At 43.1% G+C, this 10,648-nt stretch overlaps 1 pseudogene; it reads left to right on the plus strand.

Moving 5' to 3' along the window:
• Positions 1-230: 230 nt before the first annotated feature.
• On the plus strand, positions 231-1,865 carry LOC102477410 (glutaredoxin-3-like; annotated as a pseudogene).
• Positions 1,866-10,648: the final 8,783 nt, after the last annotated feature.

The raw sequence follows: 10,648 nt of genomic DNA on the forward strand, positions 1-10,648 counted from the left end.
GGGACGAGGCCTGGGGGAGACCCTTGAGGAGGCCCCCCATGGCTGCGGGCCACAACCTCTCCTTGCGCAGGTTGGCAGCATGCTGGGCGCTTTCTTCTTAGCCTAACTTAGCGGACATCTATGTCACCATCTGTCACCAGGAAAACTGTTAGATAAGACCCTGACGGATTAGGTCGTTCTGTCTCCTTTTCAAAAGAAGCTTTGAAAGTTTGTTGGTCAGTCAACGGGTAATGTCTGTATCTTCAGACTTAACCTGTTGCCATAGATAAGGATTTCCTATTTCATGAACTGTTGTGAGGTCTTCTAGTTTGGCTCATGTACTTGTCCTTGAGAAGGCTATGAAAAGAGATCCATAGAGATGAATAGGAGACTTTTTCATGGGGGTGAACTGTATGATGATTACTGGCCTGAATATTTAAGGGTCCCTCCTTGTGGTCCATTTCTGGGCACCATGGGCTCCATAGTGTGCACAGATGAACGGTGTAATGGCAGAATTAGCTAAAGAACACCCTCAAGTTTCATGTGTGAAGATGGAAGCTGAAGCTGTTCCTGAAGTATCTGAAAAATATAGAATTAGTTCTATTCCCTACCTTTCTGTTTTTGAAGAATTCTCAGAAAATTGACTGATTAGATGGTGCACATGCCCCAGAGTTGACCAAAAAAGTTCAGCAACACGCATCTAGTGGCTCCATCCCTCCCAACACTAATGAGCACCCTAAAGAAGATCTCAACCTCCACTTCAAGAAATTAACTCTGGACCAGCAGTTAGCATAATGGCTATGTTGCTAGACTCCCATGTAGTCGACTGTGGTTCGAGTCCCAGACCCAGTGGCTTAAAACTCACACTGGGCACATATGCATATGTGCCCAAGATCCTGAGAGAAAATGGAGGAGAAGGAATTGCGGTATGGCCGTCCCCCCTGAGGGGGGATTTCTCACTTTGTGTCTCTCTGTCTCTCTCTGCCTGTCTGGCAAGCACATGGCCCTATAGCAAAAACCTCTCCAAAAAAATAAAAAGAAGAAGAAGAAATTAGCCCATGCTGCCCCCTGTATGTTGTTTATGAAGGGAACTCCTCAAGAGCCATGCTGTGGTTTCAGCAAGCAGATGGTGGAAATTCTTCACAAGCATAATAAACAGTTTAGCAGTTTTGATATCTACTCAGATTAAGAAGTTCAACAGGGGCTTAAAATCTATTCCAATTGGCCTACCTATCCTCAGCTCTATGTTTCTGGAGAGCTCATAGGAGGACTTGATATTATTAAAGAGCTAGAAGCATCTGAAGAACTAGATACAATTTGCCCCAAGGCTCCCAAATTAGAAAGGCTCACAGGGCTGACAAAGCTTCTGTGACGCTCTTTATGAAAGGAAACAAAAGGGAAGCAAAATGTGGATTCAGCAAACAAATTCTGGAAATACTGAATAGTACTGGTGTTGAATATGAAACATTTAATATATTGGAAGATGAAGAAGTCTGACAAGGATTGAAAGCTTACTCAAATTGGCCAACGTACCCTCAGCTCTATGTGAAAGGGGAGCTTGTTGCGGGATTGGATATTGCTAAGGAACTGAAAGAAAATGGTGAATTGCTGCCTATACTAAGAGGAGAAAATTAATGAATATTAAACTTGGTGTCCAGCTATTACAAGAGATTTATTACAATGGAGCAGTTCATGATTTAGTCCTCAGAAATGGACTGGGAATAGGAAAATGCTTCTTATCCAGTTTAGCTTTGTGTATTTCACAAATAAATGTATGTTACATTTCTTTCCACCAAAAATAGAATGCAATAAACACCTTCAAATTCAATTAAAAATGATTGTAAGAAAACAGTGATGTTAAACATATAGTTACTGTAATTAACCCACTTTAAATCTTTTTTTTTTTTTTTAAATATGTGTGCCCCTTGTAGCAGTTAAGAAAGTCTTCAGAAAATGAAGACCTGTAACTGAGTATAGCACACGGCAGTACTTAGAACATCTCATACACCAGTCCAATGGCTCCCCTCACTGGTGAAAGATGTCTTTGCAGCATTGGGAAAATTCACCTGAAAATATTTTTCTGATGGCATCACTAAGTTCCACACTGGTGAAATTGTGGATAGTATAGGCTGTTTGCAGGTTCAGAGACTCATTTCAGAAAATATCCACAATGAATTACCAAGAAACATCTAAATGGAAAATGATTTTTCATTGAGTATATTATAGCCAAGCACTTTTATCTTAACATCTAGAAGAATGGGTAGTCATGACAAAAAGCAGGAAAATATTATCAGTTGTGGACATCACAGCTTATTTTAGTCATAGTAGTCAACATATTGATTTAGCTCTTTAAGTAGTATGAGAACATTTTTAAGTTCATGAAGATTCAAGTAGTATTTTTGATCATGAGTCTAACATTTGTGGTAAGGTTCCCTCTCCTCCCCCATAGGATGTGTGCACTTGCCAGCGAGAGAAAGAGAGAGAAAGTGAGAAATCACCCCCTGGGGGATTGGCCATGTACAGTCCCTTCTCCTCCATTCTTTTCCTGGAAGTTTGGGTATGCACACACACATCCCTGGCATGATATTTAGTCCACTGGGTCTTGGACTTGAGCTGTAGTTGGCCATGTAGGAGTACAGCTCCTTTACCACCACCATGCCTCCTGCTGGCCCTCCACATCTAACATATGTGAAAGGTAGTTGCTTCACTAGGCTTCTCTGGTATAGTCCTTAAACAGGATGACTGAATTCATTTCCATGGTTCGTACGTGTTTTTGGTATCTTATGGCATGTTTTAGCTTTATTAAATTATTCTAGCCTGTTGATCTGGGCAGTTAAAACTCTGCAGTATTGTCTAGTGGTAGTAAGGAAAGGGATGTAAAAGTCAGTAATTTAGGTAAGAGCAACAGAGGAGGAATTGCATATATTCTTAGGGAAGATGAGCTCATCACCAGAGCACTGATACTGCTGTCTCTTCAGCTCAGGCCACTCCCTTTCTCTGTTTTGATTGCATAAAGAAGAGACAGCTGAATTATGTCACAAAGGACAGCCTGTACAAGTCATAATGATGGATGTGGCCTTATAGGAGTTAGGATGCCCATGCTGGTGTGTTTCTTGCCACTGTCTATAATTAAATAAGGCCGGGGCCTTGGTCAATGAGAACCCCTACCACCCCCCATTTAAAATAAAAATCATTGTGTAAGTAAAACTTCAGAAGTACACATAGAAATCGAATTTTAATTTTATTAATCTATTAGCCTCAAGAATGCGTGTGAGTCATGGAAGAGGGTTAATAATTTACTTAATATTTATCCCAAACTTAAATCATCTACATACTGCCTCTGTGTGACCTGTCTCATTCCATTGTGAGCAAATGTTAACCTCGTCTCATTCTAAACAAGAATAGCCTTGCTATCACCGATTTGATAAACTAGATCTCCATTCCCCACCCCCAGCCCATGTCCAAGTAAACCAGATGTATAAGTAGCAACTATAAGTACCTACTCCAATTTCTGACCAGAGGCTGTTGCTCTGATAGTATGTTTTAGGAGGACCTCCCTCCCTTTTGGTTGACTCTTGTATGGCACAGGTCTTTGTGACCTCATCCTTGATTGAACATCCCAGCTTGAGTCAGGATGAGTGTTAAGAATAGCTAAGTTGGGATGACAGTGAAGCATATTTCTGTTTTATAGGTGTTTTTGGCTAGATAGAAGGATGGTCTAAAGAGCTTGTTCATGCAAATGAGATAGGTGGCTTTTTTTTTGGTAGATTTTTACAGTAGGGCATGTGTGCTTGCTGGAGAGAGACAGAGTGAGGGAAAGTGAGAAATCACCCTGTGAGGAAAAGTGACAAGTCACCTCCTGGGGGTGATGCAATCCCTTCTCTTTCATTCTCCTCTCAGGATTTTGGGCATGCATGTACATGCACTTGGTGTGATTTTCAAGCCGCTGGGTCTGGGACTTACCTGTGGTCAGCCATGTGGGAATCCAGCACCTTAACCACCTTGCCACCTGCTGGCTCCTGATAGATGACTGTTTTTTTTAAGAGGTTTTTTTTTTTGTTTGTTTGTTTTTTCACTATAGGGTGTGTGCACTCGCCAGAGAGACAGAGACAGACAGAAAACAAGAAATCACCCCTCACGGGGCATGACCATGCTGCAGTCCTGTCCTGTCTCCATTCTCTTCTTGGGATTGTTGGCACTCACACACATGTTCCTGATGTGAATTTTAAGCCACTGGGTTCGGGACTCGAACCACGGCCAGTTATGTAGGGTCCAACCATGTAACCATTACAACATCTGCTGGTCTCTAGATGACCATTCTTAATCTGATTTTATTAGGTATATTTTGAAAAGTAAAGTAAGATTCTTGGGGCCAGCTAAACTCTTCCTATCAAATTTTCTAATGAGAGAATCCATGAATGAGTTTGTAATTGAGCCTGCCCTTGTGGACTGTTTTGTCAAGACTGAAACCTTTTCTTCGATCATCCAATCCTACAGACATAGTTGTTCCCAGCATTTGAGAAATCATTTCACAAGGAAAGGTGCATCATTTGGTGGTTGCCCCATGTGACACTGTTGTGTGCTGGTGATGGGAGAGTACACACTATCTGTTGGCTTTTAATGAATTTGGATATCTTGGTGGAATAGAAGGTATGTGTCTGGACACACTTCAGTTCCAGGAAGCAGTTCCATCCTGTGGGGAGCAAGGACTCTGGAGCTTAGCTACCTGTGACCAGTCCTGTCAGTTACTTGCTCACTCATCTTCCCAGTACTTACTCATGTCTGTGTGTGAAAAAGATCTTATATTTGCAACCTGACAGGTTTTGGGCAGTAAAGGGAGTTAAATCTATAACATGCTTTAGTCAGAGCTGCTACTGGCAGTGTTGAGTAGTCTCTCAATGAGGGTAGCTGCCTTTATCACTTTCTTTGTCTGTTAACCTTTGGAAACCAAATCTCACATTGTTAGAGTAGCCCTCCCCCTTTTTTTTTTCTTTTTAGAGATTTTTTTGCTATAGGGCGCGTCCGCTCGCTATAAAGACAGAGACAGAGAGACAGAAAGCGAGAAATCACCCCCCAGGGGGGATGGCCACGCTGCAGTCCCTTCTCCATTCTCCTCTCGGGATCTTGGGCATACACACACATGCGCCTGGCGCGAGTTTAATCCACCGGGTCCGGGACTCGAACCGTGGTCAGCTACATGGTAGTTCAGTGACAGCCATTACGCTAACTGCTTGTCCCAGACTAGCCCTTCTAAAAAGTGATTATACTAGGAGCTAGAAAGGCCCCCATACAGGAAAGTCTGTAACAGTCTCTTGGCTTGTTTATTTGTGACGAAGTAACCTTCCTTATGAGAGAAGGGTTTTTAGGAAATTGGTATCCACTTAGGCACTTAGGGGACATATCCTTTAAGTGTGGACTTTGTACTCTGATTTTGTTCTGTAATCAAAAATCAGATAGAAGAGAAAATAAATCCAATGAAGGAGGTTAGGTTGGGAAATTCTCCTTTGAAAGTGAGGAACAACTTGGGGAGAAAAGTAGCTGAGGGTTGGAACTGGAATTTCTGTCCAGGGTTATGTAACTCCCAAAGTTGAGGCTCGTCCCTCCCATGAGACCTCTTCATCAAGAAGTATGTGCAATGGACCTGTCAGGTGTTATGGTGGTTAGGGCTCTGGACTCCCACTTGGCTGGCTGCAGTTCAAGTCCTGGACCTGGTGACTTGCTTTTTCACTTTCCCTCTCTGTCTCTGGTCAAATTTAAAATAATAATAAATAAAATTAGATAAATAATTAAAACAAAAAAAGAGGTATGTCAAGTTAAATTTCCTTTAGTGCCTATGATGCAGAACTTGGGCACATTGTCAGGACTCTTGCTTTTCTGGGTGGAATGTGTCCCTTTTCTGAGCATTGTAGCTGAGTAGCTCTTTGTGACATTGCTTTCTGGAGTCCCAGGTTTGATTTGAAGGCTGCTGGCCTGGTAAATGAATATGTTCAAACTGGCTATAAATAATGCTAATTTGCTCTTGTTAAAATATTATCAGTGGATTAACCTTGCCTGCATGTGAACTGGACATTTTTGTGCTCTTTTGTTGGTCAGCTGAACCTTGTAAAAGTGCCCTGAGCTAAGAGGTTGCAGCCCCTGACTCCATTCATGGCCTCCATTGTGAACCCCAGGCCATGTCATGCCATCTGGACTAACTAGTCATTTGCCATTTCAGTCTTTACAGAAATGTTTACTTAATCCTACTGGGGATTTTGAAATTGAGATTAATTTTTTAAAAATAGCATATTTGTATGATTAGAAAATTTCATTTTAATAGCTTAAAACTATATTCTAGTCATAAAAATTAAGCTTAATCTCTGAAACAGACTGCAATAAATTTTAAGCGCTTGCCTCATTGGAAAGAATTATACAAATAAGATATCTCCCAGTAATTAGATTAGAAGTTAAAAGCTTAAGATTGTAATATGAAACACTATTTCTGATTTAAATTTTAAATTAAAATGAATTTTCTTAAATTTGACAACTTGTTATGAAAATGCAAACTTTTTCTTTCTAAAGTAACCAATACTTTCCAGATAAATTCATTTTTTATATACATGTTGAATTTTAGAAATAGATACATGCTGAAGTAACTTACTGATGCCTCATTTGTCAAAATTGGTAATTTGGAGTCCCCATTCTGGTTTCAGACTATTGAAGCTTTTTAAAATGCAGCTTTCCTGATGTTAACGGTCATTCAGATTCAAAGATGTGAGTTCAGTGGCTTTCGGGAGAGTCTAGGCCTGAGCATGTGCTGGGCTCACACAGTAATAATCATGTAAGGCTGCAGCATCCTTGGAGGAAGGGGTTTGTGCATTTAAGTCACTTTGCAAGGAGCTAGGATTTTTTTTTTTTTAAGTTTTTAAAAAAGTTTATTTCTTCCACAAGAGCAAGAGAGACACACAAACACATAGCATCCCAATAGGGTCTTTTTAAAAAAAGAATTATTGGAGTTGGCAGGTGGCATGGTGGTTAGGGGTGCTGGACTCCCACATGGCCGACCACGGTTTGAGTCTCAGAACTGGGGATTTGATTTCTCACTTTCCCTCTTTCTTTCTCACTCTGTTCCTCTCTGGTCAAATTAACAAAATAAATAATTTTAAATAGAATAATTCTTTAAAAAAGAATTATTTACATAATCTTATTTGCTATTGTAATTTATTTATTTATTTTAATTGGACCAGAGACTGAGAAAGCGATGTGAGAAAGCAAGCTACCAGGTCTGGGATTCGAACAGTAGTCAGCTATGTGGGAGTTTAGCACCCCAACTACCATGCCACCAGCCAGCGCCCCCCAGCTGGGATTCGAACAGTAGTCAGCTATGTGGGAGTTTAGCACCCCAACTACCATGCCACCAGCCAGCGCCCCCAGCAGCAGGGTCCTAATGCTGTGATTTACCCTCAGCTTCAATCAGTGCCAGACTATATTTGACATGAACCTTGAACCTTCCCATGTGGCACATCCTCAGTTTTATTATTTATTTATTTATTTATTTATTTTTAAACCACTGCGCCACCAGCAGGCCAGAGCTGTGGTTTGAACCAGGATCCCTGAGTCCAGCCCTGGATGCTGCATTTGAAGCCTGATGGCGCACAGGCCCCAAAGGCTCCAGGACAGCACACTGAAGTAGAGTTGGGAAGAGAAGTTGAGTCGCAGAAACCTTGGGCTTCTGAAATGACTTGGCACCTTTGTCTTTCTGTTAGTGTGGCTTTTAAAACCTAAGTGCAGGACTCAGCAAATTCTGACTGTAAAAGACCTTTTCTATTCTCCCTCACCTTTGTCCAAATAGTTATCGGTTGTATTTAATTTTTTTTTAATTTCTTTTTTAACATCAAGTCTCATTTGAGGAAGTTATAAGATTATGACAGAACCCACCCAGGTTGGCCTTTTTGGGAGTCCCCTGGCAGATACCTGCCCTGTAGTGAGGTGAGGTCAGGGTTTCTGTTTCTGGGTGCACATTCTTCTCCTCCCCAGTCAGCGGATACATAGCCTAGTGTGGAGCCAAGGCTTGTAACCTGGATATAGGAAACATTTCTTCAGGAAGAAGAGATGTTTCATAATTTATAGGAATTGTAGGTCTTTATGCTGTTGTCCTGTGTTTTATGCTTACGAGGAAGAGCAGTGTTATAATCAAAAAGCCTGAAGGAGCCTGGATGCCCTCAGAGATCCCAGCTTGCTCCCATCCTGCTTCCTCGCCATTTTTCTTCAGGTTGGAGGAAGGTTCTCAGAAATTTGGCCTTTGGTGCAGGTAGGAAGGGCAGTTTCTGGGCTGATGGTAAAGACCTCAACAGTCTTGGGGTAATCTAGGGTACTTGACTTTTAGGTGTCTGCTAGCTTTCCTTGTGTCACAAGGGTCTTGTCAGAGCCATGAGCTCCTACTGTGTCCCCACTGCCCATCAGATGTCGAGAAGCAGCAGCGAGGAGGGCTCGACCCAAGATGGTTCTGAGCAGAAGAGCGGAGTTTTGGAGGTGGTGCTGAGTTTCCCAGGTTGGCCTCCCTGCCAGCATTCTTTCCTTCCCTAACCATACATGTGGTGGTGGTGGTGTGTTCAAAAAGTTTGTGGAAAAGCTATCATGGGAATGTGTGGATTAAAGATTTGTTTTGCACTAAAACAAATTGTACTTTAATTCTGTTTTCTCATGAACCTTGTCAAACTCCTTTGTATACAGAGAGCAGGCGCAGTTTCACAAATGCTAACTAACATACGAAGGCACTGGAAGAGAACTCTGTTGGACACATTCTGGGGCTGTGGTGGGCAGGTCCTGCTGCTCACAACTGGAGATAAGCCTTGGGCAAGGGGGGAAGGCTCACTTCTGCTTCAGGACTGAGGAGCCTGACCTGCTCTGTCCACTGCCTGGGATAGAGAGAGCCTCTTGTTCAGAAAGCAGGAAAAGAAAATGTGCCCCTAAGGTACTAAGGTAGAAACTAAGGTAGAAGCAGCTTTCTCCCCTTCTCTTTTCTTATCAAGGTGTTTTTGATGTGGTATTTAATGATCTAAGTAAGGGAAAATTAAAAATTAAAAAAAATTTGAGAGATTTTTGCTGTGGGGAGCTGTGTGCTTGCTGGAGAGACAGAGTGAGAAATCACCCCCCCAGGGGGGTTGGCCATGCCACAGTCCCTTCTCCATTCTCCTCTCGGGATTTTGGATATGCACACTCACGCACCTGGTATGAATTTTAAGCCGTTGGGCCCGGGACTCAACCCACAGTCGGCCATGTGGGAGTCCAGTAACGTAACTACTATGCCATGTGCTGGTCTCCAAAATTTTAAATGGTTAGCATGAAGGGTTCTGTTATTTTTTTTTTTACACCGTACAATGGCAACTTGAAATGCAAGTATAAGAGCATATAACTTACATGTGGAGTATCTGAGATGGCTCATTTGTATCTCAGCTTCCAGCAGAACGGTGGAGTTTTTTGCACAGAAGGAATCTTTGCCTTCTTGAAGTGTACATTCTCTCAGCACTGCCTTTGGAACACAATTGTTCTGTCCTTTCCTTTCCTCGTGTCATTTGCAGTGTAAATGGTGGTTAGTGCAGGTAAGTAACACGTCAGAAAGGTTATGATGGTTCCTTGGTTTAAGGAAGAAACCTTTTTTCACGCTAAGAAACTTGCTGTTTCTTAGAACGCTACTGCCCTCTACTGTGTTGGAAGCGAGCTCTGGTGTGATTTGGAAAGCATGATGTCCTGGTTGATGGTTGCTGCTTACCGTGTAACCTTGCACTCGCTTTGGGACTTACTTCATTGGAGTCCACTGGAATTCTGTGCTCCTGGGGCATCAGGAACACCGTATGCCAACAGGGTAGCAGGAACTGCTCAGATCACTTCTGTTCACCCTCATGCTGTCCCATTGGACTTAAAGCCAAAGTTCAGAGATAAGAATTTTGAGACTATGACAGCAGACCATTAGAATAAGAGTGGGGCTCTTCTGAGTGCGGGGCTCTGAAACTGCACAGGGTACAGGTGGGAACTGGTGGGTGAAGCCAGCCTTGCTTGATGGAAAGCTGGGCGTGTGGAGGGGCGGAGCTCATCCTAAGGTTGGCAGAGTGAGGCGGTGGAGGCCAGGACAGCTTCGCTGGATGGAGAGAGACTGTCACGAGAACGAGCTGCCATCACTGCTTGAAACAGTGCTTACACATAGGGACTATTGAGGGCCCAGCAGAATGGGTGTCATAGGTACCCTTTTTTTTTGCCAGGAGGAAAACAGGTTTCAGAAGTATGCTAAAGCACTCACACAAGGAGTGAGCGGCCCAGCCAGGGTTCAGATCTGGCGCCTGGACAAGTGAGCACCATGAGTAGGCCTGGGGTGAGGAGGCTGCACCCTCCCTCTCAGGCTGTGAGCCCCTCTGTGCAGGACTCTGGGTCCTGGATGGCTGCATTGTTACCCAGGGCACCGGCGATGGGGGGCGGGGCGAGGCTGTACCCTGGGGTAGTCTGGGGAGCAGTCCGGGCTCCCAGAGCAAGAGCTCAGATGGAGACTATCCTATTCTGTGTACACTCCAGAAGTTTTTGTTTTGTTTACATTTTTTTCCTTTGTTCATGAGAGTGTGCGAATGCACGAGAGAAACGGGACAGTGGAAGCACCCTCCACAGGGTCTGCTCGTGCCCCCCCCCCTTCCACGTCCTCCAG

The sequence above is a fragment of the Tupaia chinensis genome, unplaced genomic scaffold (assembly GCF_000334495.1).
Source record: "Tupaia chinensis unplaced genomic scaffold, TupChi_1.0 Scaffold000197_1, whole genome shotgun sequence".
NCBI classification, from domain to species: Eukaryota; Metazoa; Chordata; class Mammalia; order Scandentia; family Tupaiidae; genus Tupaia; species Tupaia belangeri.